Genomic DNA, 11617 nt, shown 5'->3' with positions numbered 1-11617 from the left:
ATGCTGAGCCTTCGTTTCAAGCCCCACCCTCAAGATTCCGCCCACATCCTATGAAACCTTGGCGTACTACGGACAACCTTCCGATTTGCTATGCCTGCGGTCGGCCGGGCCATGTTGCGCGCCTTTGTCGCCAGCGCCTCCAACCTTCACAGCCTGACATTCGATTTTACCCGTACGATACCGACTCACGCTCGCAAATGATTCCGCCCGGTTCTCAATTTGTCCCACAAGATCGCCAAACCTATACCACTCGTCGATCACATTCTCCTCGGCGCCGATCGCTTTCTCCAATGCTGCGACGTTCTACCAGCACCGTTGAGGGAAACTAACAGTCGCAGTTCCGGGGGCAAGAACTGCGCTTGTTTCGAATTCCTCAAGTCCTCCATGCCGTCCCGCTAATGTTATCAAAGTTTCTGTAGAAGGCGCCACAGTTCTCGCTCTCGTCGATACCGGTGCAGCCGTCTCCGTCATCAGTGAAGCGCTCTGCCGTCGAATTCGCAAAGTGACCACTCCGATTTCCGACTTTTCGCTCCGCACCGCCTCATCACAGCACATTCACCCCTCCGCATCTTGCACAGCCCGTGTGCTCATTCAAGACGTCTTGTACCCCATCGAGTTTATTGTTCTGCCGAACTGCTCGCATGATATCATCCTCGGATACGATTTTCTATCGACTCATCAAGCCGTTATTGACTGTGCTCGTGCACAAATTGCCTTCGCCCCCCTCTGTGATGCCCCCTTTTGTGATACCCCTCCCCGCACTGCAAAACTTCTCGTCGCCCATGACACCGACATTCCTCCGTTCTCTGCTGCCCTCGTACCACTGTCTTGTGAGTGGGTAACTCATTTGACTGCGATTTTTACACCTTCCGAAGCCACCTCCCGTCATCCCTGCCTCCTTTTTCCGTTCGCTGTTCTCGAAATTCAAGACGGCAAGAGTGCACTTTACGCCTCGAACCCATTTTCTTGCCCAGCAGTCCTGCTCCGTGGCGAATGCATTGGACGTCTTGAAGAGCTTGATCCCAGTCATATCACCACTCTTGCTGACTCAACCCCCTCCTTCGACGCTAGTCTGTGCTCTTACGATGTTGCGACGGCTTCGACGCCCTCCGACGTTTTCCAACATGCTATTGATGCTGATCTTCCACTTGCGCAACGTGATCAACTTGTCGCCCTCTTGCAGAACTTCGCTTCTTCATTCGACCTTCCTCAAACGGACTTGGGCCGCATGTCTGTCGTAGAGCACACCATTGACACCGGTAAAACCGCACCTTTGTGCCAGCGCCCCTATCGCGTGTCGGCTTCGGAGCGCCAAGTAATTGCTGATCATGTGGACGACATGCTCCGTCGGGGTGTCATTCGGCCATCCCACAGTCCCTGGGCGTCTCCAGTTGTGTTGGTACCTAAGAAAGATGGCTCCTTCCGGTTTTGTGTCGACTACCGCCGGCTCAACAAGATCACGCGCAAGGACGTCTATCCTCTGCCACGCATCGATGACGCACTAGACTGCTTGCAGGGCGCCGAGTTTTTCTCCTCGTTGGATTTACGATCTGGCTACTGGCAGGTGCCAATGGCTGACGCTGACCGCTCTAAAACTGCCTTCATCACACCAGATGGATTATATGAATTCAACGTCATGCCCTTTGGGCTTTGCAACGCCCCGGCCACATTTGAACGCCTCATGGACACTGTGCTTCGTGGATTCAAGTGGCGAACCTGTCTTTGCTATCTCGATGATATCGTAGTCTTTTCTACCGATTTTCAATCCCACCTGCTCCGACTGAAGGACGTTCTCACTTGTCTCGCTACCGCCGGCCTCCAACTGAATCTGAAGAAGTGCCGCTTTGCTGCTCGCCGACTAACAATTCTAGGTCATGTCGTTTCTAAGGATGGCATTCTTCCCGATCCCAGCAAACTTCGTGCAGTTGCCGAATTCCCACGCCCAAAATCACTGAAGCAGCTACGAAGTTTCATTGGCCTATGCTCCTACTTTCGCCGCTTCATCTTAAATTTCGCCTCTATTATTGCTCCTCTCATCCAGCTCCTCTCCGGTAGCTCCGACCTCTCCGCATGGACACCTGCTTGTGATGACGCCTTCAACACTTTACGCCGTCTTTTGGTTTCGCCTCCCATCCTCCGCCACTTCGACCCGAATGCGCCAACTGAGATGCACACTGACGCTAGCGGTATTGGGATAGGCGCCGTTCTCACCCAACGCAAACCTGGTATCCGAGACTATGTGGTGGCGTACGCAAGCCGCACCTTGACCAAGGCAGAGTCCAATTATTCTGTTACGGAAAGAGAATGCTTGGCCATTATTTGGGCCATCGGCAAATTCCGTCCGTATGTCTATGGCCGACCATTTTATGTGGTCACTGATCATCACGCTCTGTGCTGGCTGGCGTCCCTCAAGGACCCGTCCGGCCGCCTTGCTCGCTGGGCTCTTCGCCTCCAAGAGTATGACATTCGTGTCATATATCGCTCAGGCCTCAAGCATACTGACGCGGACGCTCTTTCGCGCTCACCGCTGCCTCCCTCTTCGTTGCCTGATGAGATCTGCGCCTACGATTTGTCTTCGCTTGCCACTATTGACATGGCCACGGAACAGCGGCGCGACCCGTGGATATCTACACTTCTGGACTTTCTTTCAAGTCACTCTCCAGGTCGTCTGTCTCGGGCGCTTGCCCGCCAAGCTCACCATTTTTCAATTCGTGACGGGCTGCTCTATCGCCGCAATTATCTTCACGACGGAAGGAAGTGGCTTTTAGTCATCCCCCGTCATCTCCGCGCCGAAATTTGTGCTGCTTTCCATACTGATCCCCAGTGCGCCCACGGCGGAGTGTTGAAAACCTACACGCGCTTGCGTCTACGCTTCTTCTGGCGTGGAATGTACCTCTTTGTCCGCCATTTTGTCCGCTCCTGCCAGTCTTGCCAACGCCGAAAAACTCCTCTCAAGTCCTCTGCTTCGTTGCAGCCGTTGCCCTGTCCTGCCCGTCCGTTTGATCGTGTCGGCATAGATCTATACGGTCCCCTTCCTACAACTTCAGCTGGCAACCGCTGGATTATCGTGGCAGTGGATCATCTAACCCGCTACACTGAGACATCATCATTGCCCTCTGCTTCCGCACGCGACGTGGCTGCCTTTATTCTGAAAAACCTGGTTCTTCGCCATGGTGCCCCTCGCGAACTGCTCAGTGACCGCGGACGCGTTTTCTTATCAGACGCTCTTGAGGCTCTCCTGAAAGAATGCCGCATCATACACCGCACCGCTACCTCGTACCACCCTCAGACGAATGGACTGACAGAACGTTTTAACCGCACTCTCGGTGACATGCTGGCTATGTACGTGAACACCGACCATTCCAATTGGGACCAAGTTCTACCGTTTGTTACTTACGCATATAACACCGCGACACAGGCCACTACTGGATTCTCTCCATTCTTTCTCCTTTACGGGCGCGAGAAACCCTGTACTATGGACACACTTTTTCCCTACCGCCCTGACGTTTCCGAATCTTCCCCGCTATCCGATGCCGTCACGTACGCAGAAGAATGCCGTCAGCTCGCCCGCTCTCTCACAACAGAAAATCAGTGGCAACAAAAATACCTCCGTGATACCGGCGAATCTTCGCCATATCTCCCGGACACACTGGTGTGGCTCTGGGTGCCCTCCACAACCCCTGGCCTTTCAAAGAAGTTTCTTGCTCGCTACCACGGGCCATATAGGGTCCTCCAGCAAACATCTGCAGTCAACTACGTAGTTGAGCCCGTCACGCCCTCTGCGGACTTGCGTCGCCGTGGTCGTGAAACAGTTCACGTGAACCGATTGAAGCCATTCTATGACCCCGCTGTGCTTTCCGCGCCATAAGTCGCCAGGATGGCTCCTTTTTTTACCCGGGGGGAAAATGTACTGTGATAGTCATCGCCATCGACATGCACCTGTGCGTTGTGCGACGAAGGCGAAGTACGCTGGGCTCGCCGTTGCAAGGTCCTGTCCTCACAGCTCTCCATCTGAGCTTCAATAAACGCCCTATTACAACATAAACAGTCAGCACAAGCTAGTGCTCTAGATTTACATCGCACTGCGTTGTTTCCATAATCCGCAGTACGGATTTAAATCATGACACCTGTAGGGCCGTGCCCAAAGGATAATCACTTGCAGGTGTGCGTCTGAACGTGCTGCCAGGTGCACGCCAGGTGCACGCATCTTGGCACCCTTTGTACTGGCCGGTAGCGAGTACGCAAATGACCCTTCGGCTCTTTTTTTTTACACTGCAACTTTGAGCAGTGCGAAAGGAATTTTATCCCGTCTGCAGATGCGACAAAATAGCGCCCGAAAAAGCATTCAGGAGTTGACGCGGGTATTGTGCTCAGAGCGGGCAAGCCAGAACCAGTTACCTGCGGAATGGCGGCTGGTTGGTCTTTCCCTTTGTCGTTGCTAGTAGTGGTAAACACAGGTGGCGAGGGGCAATGCTCTGTGGAAAGGATTCGGCCAGCAGCGGCAGCGTGGATGAGGCGACGGTGTGCGGGAGACAAGTGGGAAGAAAGTCTCACGAGAGGAGAGGGTTCGACACCATCACAGGGGAAAGAGTTTTGCTGTGCTTTGTTTGTAATTTGTATTGCTAGTGGGGCCCTGGGTTAGAGGCTAAGGCCAACTCATGGGGCTGTGCCCATATAGCATATTTCCTATTGGACAGTTGATGTGTGAGACTGGCCTCTGAAAAAGACCGCCCCTATTTCTTTGTTTTATGAATATGTAAAATGAAACGTGATCCAAGAGAGTTCAGTCCAATCTGAGCTGGGGCTCCATGCGTAGGCATGAAACGCGGCTGTTCTGCTTAGGCTCTAACCAGTTAGGTCGAAGAGTAAAGTAGCGCAGAGTGTGGTTTTTGTAAATTCATTTCATGTTCCAGTTTTACTCTGTATATATATGTCATGCTGTAAATATATGCTCTACCATCATCACCTTCAAGTACGCCTCCTGGTCTTCCCTACGCCGAACTACATAACAGGAAGGTTTTAAAGGACCTTTCGAAAAGGAAAGAACGACATAAATTCTACTGGCGAAGCTCGACAGGGTTCGGCACGTCTCATCTACAAGGACAAGCATCGCACCGGCAACCACAGGCCATTCGACACGGAGCAGCGAGGAACCGTCAAGGGACGATTCTACCTCGGCTGCCACCGACGCCATTGGAGCGGACGCATCCTCCGGGCTCTGGGCAGCAGACAACAAAAGATCTGCGCCGGGTGAGTGGGATTTCTTGTGTTTGTTGAAGTTGGCATGGTGGTTGGTTTGTGATGCTTATGGTTGAGACGAGGAGAATGCTAGCCGCTAAAGAAAGCGAATCTAATCCTGAGAGTGAATTGAGGTCAAATCCTCAACAGGAGCAGCAATCGCTAGGGGGCGGAGTAGAAATGGTTACTGATCAGAGTGAGGTAGTGACTATGGAGGGTGATTACAATGTGGAGAGCAGGTTACAGGCCGGCAACTAGAGACCAACATTGTCACTAGACGCGACAGGAGCCGAGACAGAGAGGATGGCTATTCGCCGTATGGAGTTAAAGATAGAAATGGAGCTACGAATACGTGAAATTGAATCTAGGGAGCGACTAACCTTAAAGCAGATGGAGCTTGGGCTGTCGAGTGGTCGACTGTCACCGCTTGGGTCGGGACGGAGTGATAAGCGAAGTATAGGCTCAATTCAATAGCACAGTGTGCAAAAGTCCTAAAAGGCTACAAAATGCCATGCGATGCTGATGTGCCACTGTGGTTTGATGAGGTGGAGAAGTTTTTCTTCACTTTCAGTGTGCCGTACAGCAACCGAGTGCATTTAATTATGCCGGCACTGACAGAGCGACTCCGATACTTGCTTCGTAACCTCGATGGAGCGGAATGCACGGACTATGAGGCTGTGAAAGCAACGGTGCTAACTGAGCTAAAACTCACCCCAGCTGAGCACCTGGAAAGATTTAAAAAAGCAGCAAAAAGGAAGGAGGAGACATGGGCTCAGTTTGCATCACGCGTGAAAACGTACCTAGCATACTACATCCAGGCTAGAGAGGTGGACTCAGTAGGGGTGCTGACTGACCTAATGGTGTCTGATCGCATTAAGGCAAGTCTCAGCTCAGAGGGCATCGAATATGTGCGCCTGCAGGAAGGAGAGAGTTGGCTGAAGCCCAAAGAGCTATCAAAGGCTCTACATATCTTTGAGCAAGCAAAAGGTAAAGGCCGAGCTACAAAGCAGCTTACGGCGCCAGAGCATCAAATGGGCCAAAAACAGATACATTCTGAAAAGCCCATAGTAAAGTGCCATCTATGCCATGGGCAGGGGCACATTGCTAGGAATTCCCCGCAAGCAACAGGAAATGAACCGCGCCTGAAACAAGGAAATGGGTGCCAAAAGAGGATGCAGAAGGTCGCGCGGGTCGATGAGACGGAAGCAAAGGAACCAGTTTCAAACCAAAGTACGGGTTTAACTGCTAAAATTAAGGTACCGATGCAAAGTTCGAGGGCAGCCACATCGAAGCTCCACTTTGTAGATATTGTGTGCGGAGATGTTTGCACAGAGGCAGTGGTTGATACTGGTAGTGAAATAGCAGTAATACGAGAAAGCATACTACCGCAAGCGCTGACGGAACCATCTGGGGCAGTGAAACTAGTGTCAGCTTTCGGCAGCTCCATTCAGGCGAAGTTGGCGACGATGCCTGTAAAAATATCTAGGCCGGGAACAGTTGCAGAAGATGAAAAGATAGGCATAGTATGTGTTCTCACCAATGAGCTGGCCGAAGGTGTGAACTGTTTACTTTCATTAGAGGACTGGCAGCTGCTTAAAGATCACAGTGAGTTTGAGCATACAAGTATGGGTGCAGTCAGGGTTTCTAAGAAGGAACTAGAAAACGCAGAAAATCGGCACTATGAGGCACTGACATGCGAGGTGAACACGGCAATGAATGCCGAATATTCACAAGAGGAAGCAGAGTCAGACGAGAAAGAAGAGGCAGTTTCGCTGTCTGGCCAGCGGGAAATATTTCGAGCAGCACAGCTCGCTGATGAGAACTTGAGAAATGCATGGGAGGACTCTAAGACGGAAAGGCGGTTATGTTCGTTAGCGAGGGTTTGCTTCACCACTGGGACTCAATAGCAGGTACTAAAGTGCGTCAGCTGGTGCTTTCGCGAGAAAAACGAAAGGAAGTTCTGTCCTTGGCGCATAAATCACTGTGGGGTGGACACCTGGGTCCAAGAAAGGCCAAATCCCGCATAAAGTACAACTTCTATTGGCCTGGCATGGAAAACGAAATTTCAGAGTACTGCCAGTCTTGCCATGGGTGCCAGATTCGCTCAGACCGACGTAAAACTGACAATATACCCATCACGCCAATAAAAAGGCCTGAACATGCCTTTCAGGTTGTTAATGTAGATGTTATAGGGCCTCTTGATACGCCATCTGGTAGGGGTCACAAATATGTTTTGTGCCTTGTTGACTTATGCACGAGATGGCCGGAAGTAGTATGTCTTCGTTCCTTAACGGCAAGGGCTACCTGTGATGCTCTATTAGAAATCTTCAGTCGAACAGGGGTCCCACAGACTATCGGTTCAGATCAGCGAACAAATTTCAAGGCACAACTCACTCAGCTGATGCTAGAGAAATTAGGTTGTTCCCCAAGATTTTCCACTCTGGAACACCCTGAAAGCAACGGGGCCGTGGAAAGATGGAATCGGGTGCTAAAGAACATGCTCTTTCATGTAATAGAAAAAGACCCTAAAAATTGGTATAAGTTGATCCCGTTTGTGTTGTGGGCTTACCGTGAAGTTCCCCACGACACTACCGGGGTAGCACCCTTTAGACTTTTGTACGGCAGAAATCCGACAGGTCCACTTACAATTCTTCGCCAGACGTGGGCAGGAGAAGTTACTGTACCAGCGACGCTTAGGGAGGAACCTGCGAGGTACTTGACGCAACTAAGGGAGAAGTTTGAGCTAGCGGCCAATGTGGCAGGACTCACAAGCTAGCTACGCAGAAGCATACAATAGAAGGACGCGAAATAAAGTTTTTAATGTAGGGGATCAGGTTCTCGTTTTCGACACAGACCGCACCACCAAGATGGCTCCTAAGTGGCTCGGTCCTTTCACAGTAATTGGTTGTGAGAGGCAACATTCGTACAGAGTAGAAACGCAACAGGGAAAAAGATCTGTGGTCCACGCCAAACGAATGAGACCGTACTACGCAAGGGTAAGCCAGGTTGGTGTAGTGTTTAATGATGATCATCAGTTTGGAGAAGTAGAGTGTGCACCACAAGTCGCATCCCCTCTAAAAGATGAGGAGCTAATACCGTTAGAGAAATTAGCCCACCTCAGTGAGATGGAGCAGAATGAAATACGACGGTTGTTCCGAAAACATCGTGCACTCTTTGATGGCAGGCCGGGATTGGCGAAAGTAGGAAGGCACCGAATTGAGCTAGAAGAAGGGTTTAAACCGAAGAAAGCTTTTCCTTACCGAGTGCCTGAACTGCTCAAGAAAGAAGTAAGCCGCCAAGTGGATGAGCTACTTGATTTAGGATTAATCTATCCTGTAGACAGTGAATTTGCGCACCCGGTTGTGTGTGTGTGGGGAAGAAAGACGGGTCAGTGCGAATGTGTATTGACTACCGAACTTTGAGTGCAGGAACCCGTGCAGACGCGTTTCCAATGACTAACTCACAGGAGCTAATTTTTAGAGTCGGTCGCGCGCAGTTCATCATTTTGGTTGATCTGAGGCGTGGCTACTGGCAGGTACCGATGAACCCGCAGAGCCAGGTACTCACAGCATTTTTAACCCATGAGGGTCAATATGCATGGAAGGTGATGCCTTTTGGGCTAAAAAACTCGGCAGCGACCTTCCAAAGAATGATTAATACGCTCCTCTCTTAGCATCAAGCCTACGCTACGGCATATCTAGATGATATAGCTATTTTCTCGCAAACCTGGCAAGAACACGTAGAGCACGCCGATACCATATTTTGGTTACTTAGGGAAGCAGGAATAAAGGCTAGCCCTGAAAAAATCAAGTGGGACAGTCTCACATTCGTTATCTAGGGCACATAGTGGGCTCAGGGACACATGCACCCGACCCCGAGAAAGTATCCGCAATTGAAGGCCTAGTGCAGCCTAGAACAAAGAAAGAGCTGCGAAGTTTGCTGGGACTATGCGGATATTACAGGGATTATGTATCTGGGTATGCTGAAATAGCTAGCCCACTAACGGCGTTGACAAAGCGAGGAGTACCAAACTTAATCCCGTGGCCGCAAGATGCGCAACGCGCGTTAGAACAGCTCAAGGACTCGCTCAGCAGAGCAGTGGCGTTGAGCACTCCGCAACCTCATGAGCCATATTGGCTGTTCACTGACGAATGAGTGACGGCTGCCGAGCCTTGCTTAGCACAGATGACTGAAAATGGCGATGAGAGGCCTATAGCATTCGCAAGCCATCGCTTCGATGCGACCCAGGCGAGATGGTCGACCATAGAGCGCGAAGCGTTTGCTATTATTTGGGCTCTAAAGAAGTTCGCCTACGGGCTCTTTGGCACTGAGGTCAATGTTGTCTCTGACCACAATCTGCTGTCATACCTGGTGACGTGCACTCCACACGGGGCGAAATTGGCTAGGTGGGCGCTGGCACTCCAGCGTTATAACATAACAGTTACACATCGAAAAGGTATCAAGAATGGAAATGCGGATGCGCTATCTAGGCTCCCCAATCTGTCATGGGAGTTGGGAACTAGCGATACCACCATGTCAACCTACACAAGCGTGAACGTTCCTACTCAGCCGACGCTGCGTGCGGCGAGCCGTGTATGTGATATACCGGACATTTGGAAGAGAGTTCTCGCTGATATTCAGCTAGTGTCGTCAGTGTTGTGTGCGCGGACTTGCGAGCCGCGATGCACAATCGGACTTTTTGTGTACGCCTGTGTACATGAATGTGGACTCCCTGCAGAGTGATATTGCTGACTGCTTAGCAGACCTGGACAACAGCATACACCAATGTTGTGTTTTGTGATTTGCTTACTTCGCTGTATGTTTTTCTCTGAGTGTCGTGGTGACGTAGAGACATTGGCGCCCAGCAGGAATGACATTGCTGCCGTGAAGGTAGTGCGGCCCTTGTGAAGAGTTAGTATGAACGAGCTGATAGCAAGCTCGGTTATACTCCTAGAAGGGGCGTGTAGGGCCGCGCCCAAAGGATATTCACTTGCAGGTGTGCGTCCGAACTGCACTTACACTGCAACTTTGAGCAGTGCGAAAGGAATTTTATCCCGTCTGCAGATGCGACAAAAGAGCGCCCGAAAAAGCATTCAGGAGTTGACGCGTGTATTGTGCTCAGAGCGGGCAAGCCAGAACCAGCCACCTGCGGAATGGCGGCTGGTTGATCTTTCCCTTTCTTTGTCGTTGCTGGTAGTGGTAAACACAGGTGGCGAGGGGCAATGCTCTGTGGAAAGGATTCGGCCAGCAGCGGCAGCGTGGATGAGGCGACGGTGTGCGGGAGACAAGTGGGAAGAAAGTCTCACAAGAGGAGAGGGTTCGACACCTTCACAGGGGAAAGAGTTTTGCTGTGCTTTGTTTGTAATTTGTATTGCTAGTGGGGCCCTGGGTTAGAGGCTAAGGCCAACCGATGGGGCTGTGCCCATATAGCATATTTCCTATTGGACAGTTGATATGTGAGGCTGGCCTCTGAAAAAGACCACCCCTATTTCTTTGTTTTGTGAATATGTAAAAAGAAACGTGATCCCAGAGAGTTCAGTCCAGTCTGAGCTGGGGCTCCATGCGTAGGCATGAAACGCGGCTGTTCTGCTTATGCTCTAACCAGTTAGGTCGAAGAGTAAAGTAGCGCAGAGTGTGGTTTTTGTAAATTCATTTCATGTTCCAGTTTTACTCTGTATATATATATGTCATGTTGTAAATATATGCTCTACCATCATCACCTTCAAGTACGCCTTCTGGTCTTCCCTACGCCGAACTACATAACAGGAAGGGTTTAAAGAAACTTCCGAAAAGGAACGAGCGACATAAATTCCACTACACCCATGCAGGTTTGACTACAAAAGTAAGAGGATGGGGTGAGGGGGCATGAGGGCACGAATGTATAAAGCATGCAATTATTTGGCGGTGCAGCTTAAGGTAGAAGTCGCACTGATGAAACTCTGAGCCTGATTGTTACTCTGGCAATTGCGGGCAGATTCGTTTGCTCGTGGTGAAACACCCTGCATGACTAATTCTTTCGCAGGCGCTAAATTTCCGCGTATTTAAAATACCGAAAGGGCTCATATTTGCATATTTCGGGTATACCTTATCTGAGCCAGTCGTTAACTTCTATTTAGAGTGAAATCAGTCAAACGTTATTACGTGTGTCATTGTGCTAGCGTTTCTGTATGGCGGAGCACTTTTCTACTGACTTCAAAACAATTTGTAACATAGTTATGAATTGTCAATATGGCTTCGTATTTTATAATAACACTTCTTCGTATTGGTATTATTCAGACCATTCTTCCATGCCGACCGGCGGCCCTTTCTACGGCAGGTACTATTCTGTGCCCTAATGGCAGAACAAAGGCAGAACGCACAAGAAGCCAGGAATTAGTTT

The 11617-nt window shown here is 50.5% G+C and overlaps 1 pseudogene; it reads left to right on the top strand.

Moving 5' to 3' along the window:
• The first annotated feature begins 5541 nt into the window (after positions 1-5541).
• Positions 5542-9981, top strand: LOC146188529 (uncharacterized; annotated as a pseudogene).
• The last annotated feature ends 1636 nt before the right edge of the window (positions 9982-11617 follow it).

This window comes from Amblyomma maculatum, chromosome 5 (assembly GCF_055883805.1).
Source record: "Amblyomma maculatum isolate TAMU_Amacu chromosome 5, ASM5588380v1, whole genome shotgun sequence".
NCBI lineage: Eukaryota > Metazoa > Arthropoda > Arachnida > Ixodida > Ixodidae > Amblyomma > Amblyomma maculatum.
This window is presented reverse-complemented; position numbering and strand designations above follow the sequence as displayed.